The 13,930-nt window shown below is 43.4% G+C and overlaps 1 protein-coding gene across 1 annotated transcript in view; it reads right to left on the bottom strand.

The window, feature by feature from the left end:
• Window positions 1-13,930, bottom strand: part of LOC109414133 (F-box/LRR-repeat protein 7) — a 230,466-nt gene that overhangs the window by 140,394 nt on the left and 76,142 nt on the right. Inside the window, exon 2 of the mRNA XM_062856070.1 lies at window positions 8,096-8,132. The gene's annotated coding sequence lies outside the window, so the exon portion shown is untranslated. The remainder of the gene's footprint in view (window positions 1-8,095; window positions 8,133-13,930) is intronic.

The following is a 13,930-nucleotide window of genomic DNA, read 5'->3' as shown; positions in this document are numbered from 1 at the left end:
TATAGAAATCCTTCGATCATTTCCGAAAACCCCCGGAAAAATCTGACAAGGGTAATCCTGGATGTAACCTTCCATGAATTAAGTAGCCATGTTGGCATGTTTCTCTTAGGAGTTTATCTGACGGGTTCTAACAGATATTTCTATAAGAAAGCCCTGTGGATTGTAACTGGAAATCTATTTGAAATTTTTGAAAAAAAAAAATATGAACAAAAGTTCTGGTGAGACACTTTTAAATTCACTTGCAGAGATTCAAAAATGTTCAGTCAGCTCTCAATTAGTCCACTTCAGTGTGAAGTGCTTATGAAACCAAATTTTACCTTCATCCTACTCCCAACAAGTTTATACAATGTCAGATTGAAATCCTCAAAATTCTAAAACAATTGTAAGCCTGGTTAAACTTTGTTTTTGCTATTTACATTTGTCTAAAGATTGATTTTCAGAAGAACAGAAACAATTATATGGGCCCAATTGTTTCTGTGTTTCGCCAAGGCGGTAAACGCACGGGTATTCAGCATGACTATGCTGAGGGTGACGGGTTCGATTCCCGGTCGGTCCAGGATCTTTTCGTAAAGGAAATTCCCTTGACTTCCTTGGGCATAGAGTATCTTCGTGCCTGCCACACGATATACGCATGCAAAATGGTCATTGGTAGAGGAAGCTCTCAGTTAATAACTGTGGAAGTGCTCAAAGAACACTAAGCTGAGATGCAGGCTTTGTCCCAATGAGGACGTTACGCCAAGAAGAGAGAGAGAACAGAAACAATTCAACATGTTTGTCAAGAAAACAACATTTTAACCGATTGTTGAAATCCGGGACATTTCCGGGACACTTTGCAGTGCGGGACGACTAGCTTGAATCCGGGACTGTCCCGCACAATCCGAGACGTCTGGTCACTTTATGTTAAACATAACGAAAGAGACATTTTTTCAGAGTGATTTACAAGTAGTTTCGTCATATAAGTTTAGCCACAAATTTAACAAAAACCGATTATTGCAAAACATCTTATTCTGCATCATTACGTGTAAAAACATCTCCTCTTTGAAATAATATAAAGTTTTAAATATAAATAAACGATAGTTGATGAGCTATTTCAAATTTTATGTTTCTCCGTTTTGACCCAATCTCACCCCCCAGACCCATTGTCACCCCCGTCGACGGTAGTTCGAACTGGAGAGTAGATGATGGCTACACTCACAGCGACCACCTGGCGGTTTGGTACAGTATCGACTACAACAACAGCAGGCAGCGGATAGAAGAAGAGGCGGCTAGGCCAAGACCAAGCCCTTGCAGGTGGAAGACATCATACTTCAACGAAGAGGTATTTAGGGAAGCGCTCCGCCGTGAGCGAAACTTAATCGGTTTAGACGGCTACGAGCTAGTAGCGGTGCTCTCACGTGCGTGTGTTGCGACCATTCCTAGGCGAGTCCACCCTAGAAATGGGAGGCCACCGGCTTACTGGTGGACCGATGCGATTGCGGACCTGCGCCGCGCCTACCTACGGGCTATAGGCGGCGGATGCAGCGAGCACGATCAGAGGAAGAGCGAAACGAACGGCGGGTGGTGTTCGCCGCTGCAAAAGCCACGCTTAAGATGGAGGTAAGAGCAAGCAAAAAGGCCTGCTTTGAGGGTCTCTGTCAGAGTGCCAATGCGAACCCGTGGGGTGACGCCTACAGGATCGTTATGGCCAAGACGAGAGGTGTGATGGCTCCTACAGAGCAATCTCCAGAGATGTTGGATGCGATCATCGGAGGGCTTTTTCCGCGTCATGATCCTAGCCCTTGGCCTCCTTTCGTAGGACAGCCGGAGACTGGGGCTGGTGATGAGGAGAGGGTCACCGAAGTGGAACTTGCGGGGATAGCTAAGTCCCTTAGCGTAGTTAAGGCCCCAGGTCCGGACGGAGTTCCGAATCTGGCCTTAAAATTAGCTATTGCAGAGGCTCCCGAGATGTTCAGGTCTGCTATGCAGAAAGCCAGGACGAGGGAGTTTTCCCAGAAACTTGGAAGAGGCAGAGTCTAGTACTATTGCCAAAGGCGGGGAAACCACCCGGAGACCCGTCGGCATATAGACCAGTAGCTTGATTGACACGGCGGGAAAGGTGCTCGAAAAGATCATCCTCAGTAGAATGTTGAGGTTCACCGAGGGCGAAAATGGTCTTTGGAGCAACCAGTATGGCTTCCGGAAGGGGAGGTCCACCGTAGACGCTATCTTGTCGGTTACAAAAACCGCCAAGAAAGCACTCGAGCCTAAGAGGAGGAGAATTCGCTTCTGTGCGGTAGTGACTCTGGATGTAAGGAATGTGTTTAATAGCGCCAGCTGGTCTGCTATTGCCGATACGCTCTTGCGTCTGAACCATTTTCATTAACGTCACTTTAAACTATAGAGTTCATTCGTGACGGCATAAGGTATGAACCACCTGATGCATGACAGCTTACTCCTTGGTCGGCGAATCGTGTTGACATCACATTGCACGAGACGCCCTCCTCCCTATAAATCTCTTATACTCTTTCTTTCGATTTATTAGATACCTCAGGCTGGTGTCCTTCACTCCCGAGGACTAGAGTTATGCGCGAGTCTTTCCTCTCATTGAATCACCTGATGACGGACACCTTCGTCATTTTCTTTCAAGTTCAACTTCAATGCTTAGAGAGCCAACCTCTAAGTCATGGTACTGCCGTGCCCAGTACTTTGTCCAAGTACGGTATCTCGCGTATCGTAGCTAGCGATCCCTCTTAAACTCGCCTTTAAAACTCTTTCCTCATTCCTACGCTAACCCTAGCGTCATAGAGCACCAGAGCCCTAATCCACTAGATAGCATCATAGAGCCCTAGTGCCCTAATCAGCTTAATAACTGCTTTTTCCGCGTTACGGTCGTTCGCCAATACTTCCAGTATTGAGCCGCGAACGCCGTGTTCCGCCCTAAATTCCGCTCGCGCGGGACAGTGTACTAGTATGTGCGTTACATCTATATCAAACTGTACAATTAAAATGGAACGCTGGGCTGAGCAGAGAGTGATATCCAATTGGATGGACGTCAAGAATTGCAATCAGTCAAAACGACTTATAACACCAAATGCTTATAAAACCAAAAAGCTCTTACAGCTCAACAAGAGAGCTCTATGTACATACACTGGCCTAGTAACTGGACACTGCCCGAGCAGGTATCACTTGAAAAATATTGGCCATATTCAGCGTGATATCTGTCGTTTCTGTAATACAGAACGTGAAACCTCGGAACATCTGCTTTGCAGTTGTGGTGCTTTATACACGCGCAGGCAAAGATTTCTAAATAGTGGTTGCTTGCAACCCAGTGAGATCTGGTCTGCAAAACCTGGGAAGGTCTTGGAGTTTATCAATTCCATTGCACCTGACTGGGAGACGACGCGTCGTGGCAGTAGCTGATTACTTGACACATGGTAATTAGCTGGCTAGATGCGAATATCAAAACGGGACATGCCACAAAAGTTCAGCCTATTGGACGCAGTGGGTTAATTTCCCCAACAGGGGAGGAAAAAAAAAATCTGGTATTTGTCCGCAACCCTGACAGTAGGCCGTATTACCACCGAATCTTGACCCATGAGTGAGCCGAGTGTGTCCAATTCTCAGCCGAGTCAGAATCTTCAGATCTTGAGAACTAGGAACATGTCTCCACTCTTGTGTGTCGTTCTTTATCCTTCGTAGGAAAGCGTCCCGGTTGAGATACCAGGCCGAGTCCCACGTTTTTCTGGAGGTCCGCTTGATCCAGCGGGTTACGTCACAGAGATGCACCGAAGTTACCTCCTGCGGTGCATGACGACCCTGGTTTGCTAGAACATCAGCAGCCTCGTTGCCCGGGATACCTGCATGTCCAGGTACCCAGACAAAGGTTATGTTTGTGTACTGTTGCACCTCAATCAGTCCAACTTTCCCATGCTCTAGGGCGGAAAGACAACTCGTGGAGTCCAAGAAGACAACAGCCTGAAACCCATTTGCATGCCTGCAAGCTTGCAGTAATGCATAGGCCTCAGCTGAGAAGATACCACAGAGACCGGGTAACCAGCCGCAGCGGCTTATGACCTCCCCAGACACTCCATAACCTACTTCCTCTTGCACTAATGAGCTATCGGTGAAATACTGTGGCTTATCTGCGTACGAAGCTGCGACCTCTTTAAAGGTAGCCTGAGCTACCGCGGGGTTGGCACCAGCACCGCACTTCTCCCTCACTCGCCAGTCGATCTTAGGGACGTCCGCGTCCCATGCCCGTTGCCATAGGGGAGGCCTAGTGGCTAATGAAGGTAGGTTCGTCGACGTAAGATCGTGCCACTGACTCGATCCACGCTGGACTACCGGCATCCCACCTGCTAGGTGGTCCCTTTCCAGGGCCTGCGCAGCCTTAGTAGCCAGGTCCTCCGCTACCAGATGTACCAGTGGTAGTCTTCCGCACTCCACCAGTAGAGAAGCTACCGGTGAAGTCTTGAAGGCGCCTGAGCAGATTCTAAAAATCTCATTGTACTGAGGTTCTAGAATGTTTAGCACCGCAGTGCTACCTCTGCTCCACAATTCGGAACCGCAAAGTACGCTTGGGACACACATTGCCCTTGCTACTTTAATCAAAGTGCTACGAGAGGCTTCAGAGAAGCGTCCACTCAAGGCCCGAAGTATATTCAACTTTGTATTGAGTTTCTCCTTCACTTGCTTGACATGCTTGATAAAGGTTAACTTATTATCAATAAGGAGGCCAAATAGGTCAGCAAAGGCCTCAGCGACCGTACCTGGATCATTGGTGAAACTGTTCTGTACTCGTATCACTTTTTCCGCGTATCTGTTCTTACCACTGACAGCTTTGACCTTCCTCCATAGTTCTGCAGAACTAGTGGCCTCAGTGATCTTAGCTATGAAGTCCGTCCACGCGCCCTCCTTGGCCTCCCAGATGACTTTCCTGGCCTTGGCACGCGCAAGTTGAAGTTCCTTCAACTTACTAGGCCGTCTGGGGTCATCGGGAGCCAGCCTACGTAGGGCTCTTAGGTGCTTGCGCCTAAGTTTGATCACCCGGTAGACCTCGGTATTCCACCATGGTACTCTTTTATTACCACCATTACCGCCTGCGCATACCGGGGATACCGGGGTACCTGTACAAGATTCTCGAAAGCTACTTTCAGAATCGTGTACTAGTTTACGACACGGAGGTGGGTCGGAAGTGCTTTCACATAACCTCAGGAGCTCCACAAGGTTCTGTCCTGGGTCCGGTATCATGGAATGTCATGTACGACGAGGTTAGAATTCCCGGTGGGAGTGGAGATCGGCGGCTTTGCTGACGACATTACGCTGGAAGTCTACGGTGAGTCGATCGATGAAGTGGAGTTACTACTCACTCGATCAAGGTTGTGGAGGATGAGGTCCAGGAAACTGGAGATGGCTCACCACAAGACTGAGGTGATGGTTGTGAACAACCGGAAATCGGAGCAGCAAGCAGTGATCAGTGTAGGCGATTGCACTATCACGTCGAAGCGCTCCGTCAAACACTTGGCGTGATGATCGACGGTAAGTTTACCTGCGGTAGCCACGTTGTGTAGTGTCTTTTTTTAAGCCTTCACAGCTATAGTGGCACTGTCCCAGATGATGTCCAATAGCTCTGCGGTGTGAGCCAGCAAACGCAAGCTTCTGGCTAGTGCCGCCTCGTCCATACTAAGGTATGGTGGTTCGGCTTGGGGCACGGCGCTAAGTACCAAAAGCTACCGTGGTAAGTTGGAAAGGACTTATAGGCTGATATGCCTGAGGATTACGAACGTGTACCGTACCGTGTCATACGATGCACTCTGCCTCAACACTGATATGGTGCCTATCGGTATCCTTATCAGGGAGGACATAGAGTGCTTCGAAATGCGCAGCACAAGAGGCATACGCAGGACTGCCAGATCGGCCACCATGATCAAATGGCAGCGCGCGTACAACTGTTCCACCAATGGAAGGTGAACCCACAGGCTGATTCCGAGGGTAGATAGTTGGGTTAACAGGCGCCTTGGGGAAGTTACATTCCACCTGACCCAGGTCCTGTCAGGCCATGGTTGCTTCCGACAGTATCTACATCTCCACCGTTTCGGGCATGCGGGTTTTCCCGAACGTCCGGTTCGTGCAGGTTTAGAGGAAACGGCGGAACACGTTTTGTTTGTGTGCCCGCGTTCACGCACAATGCGTGACCACATGCTTGCACAATCTTGTCCAGAGGATGTGTAGGGATAAGTTTGGCTGGAATGCCGTTTTAACGGCACCCACGTCGTATTGGAGCTACAGAGGAGATGGCGCGTGGGCTCAGAGAATGGTTAGTTCAGATGCAGTACAGGAAGTGGTCCAAGGGTTCGGAATCGGCTTCGTAGGCCATGCCGGTACCCTGCGGTCGAAATCGACCCTTACAGCGATTAAGTGGCCGCGGAGAGAACGTCCGTTGATTTCGAGGCGTCAGTCAACTGGGTTGGATCGGAGCCCGCAGTTGGAAAGGGGTCCCCCCGGTAAGGGCAGGTGGAGCCCCTACTGTCAGCAACCTTCTGGTGTAGCTGATAAGGCCTGAAGGGTAGTGTTACCCTTGCCTTCAGCAGGTCAGATCTGATTGCAGGTAGGCATCAGTTCTTGGTGCTTACAAAACAGTTAGGGGCGGGCGTGATGGTGAACGCTGCCCGCCTTCATAAGACAAAGGGAGTGGTGAGGACCACTCGGGAAACTGGCTAAGCGCCAACATGCTATCTTGGTGGACTCTCCAATGCGAGTGGTCGATGTTCGTTGCTACGCGACTAGTCCCTCTCTGAAGTAATGCCTTCTTGGTGGATCTGGAGAGACGTAGGGTTTGGTGACAATGGGAATGTGTTTAGTGAGTCGAGGAGAGAATAGTCCGGTATTTTATTTTTGTTGTAGAAGACGACCTTAGCCCCACACTACCTGGACCTACCTGTTCAGGTATCTGTTGAGCAGATATTCCCCCATGGTTTTGGAGTAAAAGGCTGCTTTTGCGCCTTCAGATCAGATCAGATAAGTCATCGGAAGCGGAAGTGGAGGTGGGTGAGGTCCTCTACGCAGGGGCGGAAAGGAAATCTGCAAGCAAGCGTTAGATTGGAACCCAGAAGGATATTGCAGCAGAGGTAGGCCCAGAAGCTTATGACGGTGCTACCTCAACATAGAAATAAAGGAAATCGACATTAATTTTAGCTTGGTACAGGTCAAGGCGATGGTGGGCAATTGCCCATGGTGGAGATCTTTTGATTCGGCTCTCTGCATCGCCGTGGGTGGTCAGGACGGAAAGTAAGTAGTAATGTTATTTCTACGTCTTTCGATCCTGAAAAATCTATACAAAATAGTCCCTTTGACGGTATGCTGTGCTGCATTGAATGAACATTTTCTTGGAAATTAACTTTGTGAAGATTGCAACCAAATTCACAGTAATGCTTGATGACCTCGTAATAACGCCCGCAGGGAAAACTGAAAACGTTCGAAAAGAAAAGCATCATCTGTGAATGTACTGTTCTACCATATCAACGTACGTTAACCCAAAACACAACACCGTCATTTGCCCAGTTTGCGCTCAACACCCTTTCCAGGTATGTACCTTCAAGCCAACAGAGAGCGTGATGAAAAATCATGACTCGTGGGAAATGCACCAAGCCTCGGTAAAAAAAAAAACTCTCCCGTACTGTATAATTACCGGATTTTCTGTCGATTTTTCGATCACTAACCGGGCAGGAAACTACCGACATAGCTACACAGCTCTAGGCGAGAGTCGAGCTTGTTCAAAGGAACCCACTCATCGAAGGAATATCGTTTAGTCTCATAACAACACATGTAGGTATGTAGGTACGTCGTCGTTCGGGTAAAGGCGCGCACGCCAATTTGGATTTGTTTTAGCCGGGGAGCCCCAAGACCGTGGTCCCATGTAAACCATCAGCTGCTGCTGCTGCTGCTGCACACACGATCCGAAATTATGAACAATTTTTGTCAGTTTATGACGCTTATGGCACTCTGAGGTCGACCGAGTGAGGGCTATACGTAATCCATGTGCTGTGCTGTGCTGGATTGCTGAATTGGATATTTGGGTGATTGTTATGCATCCGAGGGGTGCCAGATGGATAATTACCTATTTTCTACGATTGGGAGCTCCATGCTGCCTCCGTCTGAAATGAGAAAGAAAACAAATTGTTAGCTCGTTAGGTGGTGGTTGGTTTGACAAATGGAGTGGAAATTTATATCTAGTTTTGGTAGTAGTATGTATTTGCCTGAGACAAAGTATTATGAAAGTGAAAGCCTTATTAGTAAGGTTATCCAATCTAATTTGCGTACCACAATGATCAACAATAATTGGTTTTATTATTTAATCACAATCAGATGCCTAATGTGCAACTGAATATCTGAAAGCTAAATGAGCGTTCAACAGATTTAGATTGACGCAATCAGTCAGTCTGATTTTTGCGAAGGGAAATAAACAATAAGTTTACCCTGCACACTTCATATCAGCAAATTTTATTTAACTTTTACTATGATTCGAACAACTTAGCAAACAATCAAGATATTAGCAATTTTGATATACCATTGCGGAGATTAAAGCTGTCAGTTAATCAAAAAGCAGTTGGCCTTTAAGGACAAACGTCTTGAGATCCTGCTTCAGCAGAGCATCAAAACTTCAGACGCACAAATCTCAAGAAGCAAGCTTCAAACAATAGTGCATTTCATTATTCTGTTCTTGCTCACTTGTAATAAGCTTAAAACAAGAAACTCAGGTGCGCTGGTTTTGTTTACGAAGAGATTTGTGCGGTCGAATCGTGAGTAGGTACCAAAGTCGGCCATTGTGGCGGCCATTTTGGGATTCTAGCAAGTCTGTCCTTAATGCAATTGCAACGCAATATTTCACTAGTAAAATAAGACGTCAACTATTTTCATACTTTTTTCATTCTTCAACCACTTAACCTAATTTACAGCTCTTTTGTCCACTAGGGCACTGCGTGAGCGATTTTAATTGGAAGCTGTACTTACACTTTGTACAGCGTCTAAATGTATTCTATTCTAATTCTACTATATCGAACTGGTTGCAGTTGCGCTGTTTTCACTTTCTACCCTACCATGGTAGAATGATGAGCATAAGAATGTTGCTGTGTTGCTGTTGGTTGTTCCTTTTCCAGTTCGATTGGGGGTCCATTATGAGTTGCCGTTCGCCGATGTCCAAGTATCAGGGTCCATTTGAGCCATGGTCTCAGAAGAGGATCAGTGTCAGCTGCTCTCAGGGCGAAAGAGGAACTAACGAAAGTGCCGGGGCTGGGATCGAACCCATGACCATCTGCTTATGAAGCAAACGTGTGACCAATTGCGCCACGGGCCCCGGCCTATTTTCATATTTGAAGCTTATAATCAAAAAGCACACATGCAACATAGAAATAGAGCGTAAATCCTTTTGCACTTTCAAAATTTTAAATTTACATAATATGGAGGATGCAATCCAAAGTACCGGAAGTCGGAAAGCTGAGATTGGTTTCTGTTCGGTGTTCCTCCTTCAATGTGTCATTTTTACGATTTGCATCGTCTTTCTCTTTTATGTGGGTCAAATGTGCATATCCTAAGTGAATTTTATGGATGGCGTCTGGCTAACAAATAAAGGTATGAAGATGAGAATGCCACCCTTTAACGTAACAAAGTACACCCTCAAAACAGATTTGCGGGCTCGGCAAAAACACGCGCAGCCGTGTGCTTAGTAAAGCTTCAACTGAAATATACCTCGATTTAGGGGACCCTCGATTATACAGACCCTCGATATTATGTAAATTTTACCTCGATTTTAAGTACATTTTAATGCTAAAGTTTTTAATATCCATTCAGTTTAAAACTTGCAATTTGTATTATGATGACTTATAATGCAGGAGTTTTCATCCTTTTGACACGCGGATCATTTCATATGAATACATTGTTTTGTGGAGCACCCATTATAATGCTGCTTACACTCACAGAAAATTTGACGTTTGAGCGGTGTCGACTTTATTTTTTATAAATACCGCCGTTGGGGGTGAGAATGGGTCAAAAAATACATACGTCCACATTCAATGTTTAATAACTCTTCGCATGAAAAAGTCCTTTGATCACTGGAATGTGATCTTTGGTAATGCATGCACAAATGATCAGATAGTTATTTATGTAACGAGTTGTTAAAAGTTGATTTTTTCAGCACGAGGCGTACATTTATCCAACGAGGCTTGCCGAGTTGGATAAATACGAAGAGTGCTGAAAAAATCGAGTTTTGCAACGAGTTCCATACATAATTTTATGCAATGATTGTTATCATAATGCAACCCATTTGAGTTGCATAATGTTCATAATGCAACTCGAGTGAGTTGCATTATGAACATTATACAACTGGTTTTCATTATGCAACTCATTTCAGTTGCATAATGAGCCAGTTCGGAAAAATTGGATATTATGATACCAAAATGAGTTATATAAAATGTAAATTATGATACTGAGTTGCATAAAAATATTTAAAGTTCGTTCATTTTCCTTAAAACTACAAGTGTATGAAAATGGACCCATTCTTGCCCCTTTTAGAGGGTGAGAATGGGTCAAGAAGAGAACTGAATTTGTTCCGCATTGACAACAGAGCAAGTTAATAAAAACTCGAAATAGAGTCGAAACATCGTCACAAATGTAAAACAGTCGCTTTGATTCCCCAAGACTGCAGCGCCAATGAAGTCTAAAAGTGTGATGTTTCATCGAGTCTTAAAAGTGGTATTTGAAAAAGGCCTTATTTTCAAGCTTTTTTTTTGATGATTTACCAAAAACTAACTAAGGCCGCTACAAATATTAATTTTACTTTTTGTCCCACCACTCTTGGACCGGTCGAGGGGGGAGGGGATAAAAATAATAAAGCATTTAATTTGAAAAATATTAAAAACTCATCGGATTTGTTAAAGAATTCTGAGCAAGACCCGAAATTTTGATAAATATTTTTTTTATCTGCCCCCTCAAAATTCAAAATCCAGCCAAAAATTTTTGAAGGGGGGGGGGGTGAGACGCTCGCCAGACTTTTCTTCAACAAACTTCTTTCAAGATTTCTTATGACTTCCTCACCGAGGATTGAAATATATTCCTGATAATTTTGGTAGATGTCTTCGTTTGTTTGAATTCCCAAAATTTGTAACAAATTTCATAAACAGATCATTGTAACGCTTCTGCAGTTTACTGACAAGATGTCAGATTCAAGTGCTGTCATGGTAAAATCAGAGCTAGTTAGTCAAGGCTCCCTGATTTCAGCGGCCCTTCATTGGTACATTCCCATGGATGAATTGCTGGAGGCATCTCTGAAGGAACCGCTTCAGCAATTCCTGAAGAAACTACTAGCACATCTTGTGAATTAATTCATGGAACAACTTTTGAAGAAATCTCTACTAAAATTTCTGAAGTAATTGTAGGAATATTGGAGAAGTTTCTAAAGATATTTCCAAAAGTATCGCTGAAGAAATTTCAGAAGGAATTAAAATAAAAATCCGAAGAAAATTCTAAATGAAATCCTGAAAGAATTTCTGGCAAAAAAACAGGAAAATTCCCTAATATAAATCCTAAACATGTTTTCAATGAATTCCTGGCGGAATCTAAAGAAAAAATCCAAGAGATACGCTTGGAGGAACTCCGGCGGAATTTCTGATGAAACCTCTGTGTGAATTTCTGCAGGAATCTCTGCAAGAATGTCTTCCAGCAAGATTACTTATTAGAATCTCTGATAGACCCTGTAGAAAAAATTTTGAAGGAATTTTTGGAAGATTTTCTAAGACTTTCTTAAGAAATCCGTGGGTCAATTTTTGGAAGAGAAATGTTTTGTAGGAATATCTAAAGCAATGTGAATAAATCTTGGGAATTTCCTATTTCTTGTTGAATTTATAAAGCAATCTTTGAAGCAAATTCTTTAGAAAGCTTATAAGAAAATTTTGAAGGAGTTCTGAATTTCTGATTCTTAATGTATCCGTGAATTATTTTCTAAAAAAAAACACAGTAATTTTTTGAACAATTGCTGATTCCTTTGTCAAAAAAAGTGAAGAAATTCGTATATGAATTTCTGGAACCATCTATGCCAAAATTTTTTAAAGAAATTCATGCATTTTTTTTGGAATCTACTCGTGCAAGGTTTTTTAAAGGAGTTGTTGGAGAAGTATTTGAAGGACATTCTCAACCCTTCAGAACGTGCGTCGTTGTTAAATGTACAACACTACCAAAAAAAACCTCGCTCGTCGTATACAGCGCGAGCGCGGTGCAGTTTCAGCTACTTGATGGCGCGCGTCCTGAAAGGTTAAGTCTAAAGGAATTTTTGACTAAATTTCTTAAGGATTTCCAGGATGATTTTTTAAAGTAAATCTACTAGGAATTTCCAAAGGAGTCCCTGAAAGAATTTCGAAACACAGAATCGAAACATCTGTGAAAGTTTTTTCAAGGTATGCCTTGGAAATAATTGTAAAGAAATCTCTGGAGGAAAATCCGCAGATATTCTGATGAAATTATTAGTCAAATCTAAGGGCAAGACACTGTGCAAACGAGAGCAACTCTGAGAAATTCTAAGATACTCTTTTTAGGGATGATCGACGAAATATGTTGAAAGACACCTCCAAAACTGCAATTTTCATTCAGCACACCCAACACTGCAGTTTGACATTGGTGCCAAATCACACTTTGGCATAAATGGGAGAAATTCTAAGGAGCTGTGAGGAATTCTGAACAACACCTTGAACACTCATTTGCTCTCGTCAGAACTGCCTTGCCCCTAGAGTCAAATTTATAATAAAGAATTATTCTGAAAGAATCTCCCGAAGAAATTAAGAAGGAACCTCTAGGACAGTTTCTATAGGAATCCCTGCAGAAAATTCCTGAATGGATCTTACATTTTTTCCAAAGAAATTCCACGAAGATTTTCTGATAGAAATTGTGAGACTTCTGGAGATATCCCTAGTGGAATTTCTGGAGAAATTGGAAGTTGTTGGGGAATTCCTGGTGAAATCCTTGGAATAATTTCCAAAGTAACCACAGTTCACATTTTTGAAGTAACTTTTGAACGCATTTCCTGAAAAACTCTGGAATAGTTTCTGAAGTTTATTACGCTGAAAGTTTTATTAAGGAGTCTCGGTAGTTCAAAGAAATTTCTGAAGGAGTCCCAGAACGAATTTTTAAAAGAATCCCTGGAAGATTTTCTGCTCAAATTCATTAATATTTTTTTGAAAAAAAATGTGGAATTTCAGAAGTTAATCATGCAAGCTGCTTTGAAAGATTTTTTTGTAGACTTTGTAGAATGGGAGGAATTTATAAACAAATCCCTGAAGAAAATTCCTGAATGAATTCATGGAAGATTTCTTAAAAGAATCCGTAAGGTAATTTTTGGTCGAATACTCGGACAAATTTCCGAAAGATTTTTTTTGTTAGAATGATTTTTTGGGAAAATTTTTGTGTCGGCAAATACAGCACAACCAGTAAATCACACTCTATCAAGTGCTTGTCACTAATCTCTAAATTGGGTTTTTAAATATTGGAAAATGTATTGAATTTTTTACTTTATACGGAAGAGCTTCTTTTTCTGAGCCACTATGATTTTTTTTTAAATTTTTAAAACTTTATTTTGGTACCTAAAATCAACTTCAAAGAGATTTTTTTAAATCATCTTTTGACAGCTGGACAACTACTTGACAGCTCCGCCCAGTACAAATGCGACGAGGGGTGATTCGACAAATTGCTCCCATACAAACTTCAAACTGATTTTTAGGTAGGTTTTGCCCTATTCCCCAATTTTTATTGAGTTTTATGTCAAACTAGCTCTAAAACGTTTATGAAACATGAATGCGGGTTGCTTTTCGGAAGGATTAAGATGTAGTGAATCGATTGTGTGTGGTTGCGGTGAGCGCATGAATGTATTTATGCCTATTTTACCCTAATTCCCTACACATATGGCGTTTTG

This window comes from Aedes albopictus, chromosome 3 (genome assembly GCF_035046485.1).
Source record: "Aedes albopictus strain Foshan chromosome 3, AalbF5, whole genome shotgun sequence".
NCBI classification, from domain to species: domain Eukaryota; kingdom Metazoa; phylum Arthropoda; class Insecta; order Diptera; family Culicidae; genus Aedes; species Aedes albopictus.
This window is presented reverse-complemented; position numbering and strand designations above follow the sequence as displayed.